Below are 1,142 nucleotides of genomic sequence, written 5' to 3'. Positions count from 1 at the left end.
TCTATCTCTAGGAGATCGCCTATTGGCTTCTTTTAGGCGCGATGTCCCTCCTCTTCCGATTTCCTTTGGAATCCCTAGACTTTAAAGTATAGAAGCCTCCGCTTTAGAAAGAGAGCAATGGCGGGACACGCACACCAGAACCTGATAGATTGGAAGCTATTATAATTTAGCCCAAATCATTTAAAATCTGATTTTAAACGGGAAAAGACGCCGTTAGTTTTGAACTTTTTATTAAAATTTATTTTTTAATTAAATGTTATTTAATTTTTAATTAAATTTTATTATTAAATTATTAAATTTATTTAATTTTATTTAAGGAGTGCCATCCAAACTCTTAAGTTAAAACCTTCGGATGAATGTTCTCCTGTCTCTAAGAGTTATCCATTCCAACTGTTATTCTATTCTATTCCCTATTCTTCTATTCTTATTACCATTCCATCCCATTCTAATCTATTCAATATTTTCTATCCTGGGATAAACATATATCCATTGTAAGATAAAATACAGGAAATAGTATAAGGGCAGACTAGATGGACCATGAGGTCTTTTTCTGCCGTCAGTCTTCTATGTTTCTATTCTTCCCTCCATTATTCTATTCGTAGTAACTCAAGGAGGGGAGCATATATACTGCTCAAAAAAATAAAGGGAACCCTCAAAGAACACATCCTAGATCTGAATGAATGAAATATTCTCATTGAATACTTTGTTCTGTACAGAGTTGAACGCGCACAACAGCAGGTGAAATTGATTGTCAATCAGTGTTGCTTCCTAAGTGGACAAGTTTGATATACTTGGAGTTATATACTGCTCAAAAAAATAAAGGGAACACTCAAATAACACATCCTAGATCTGAATGAATGAAATATTCTCATTGAATACTTTGTTCCGTACAAGGTTGAATGTGCTGACAACATGTGAAATTGATTGTCAATCAGTGTTGCTTCCTAAGTGGACAGTTTAATTTCACAGAAGTTTGATGTACTTGGACTTTTATTGTGTTAAGTGTTCCCTTTACTTTTTTTTTTTTTTTGGAGCAGTGTATATACTGTACTGTAATGCTCTTTGCTCCTCCTATCTTCCTCATAACAACCAATCCATAAAATTAGTGAGGTTGGGTGGCCCAAAGTCACCTAGCCAACTTT

Source organism: Erythrolamprus reginae, chromosome 7 (genome assembly GCF_031021105.1).
Source record: "Erythrolamprus reginae isolate rEryReg1 chromosome 7, rEryReg1.hap1, whole genome shotgun sequence".
Lineage (NCBI taxonomy): Eukaryota > Metazoa > Chordata > Lepidosauria > Squamata > Dipsadidae > Erythrolamprus > Erythrolamprus reginae.
Note: the sequence above shows the minus strand (reverse complement) of the source record.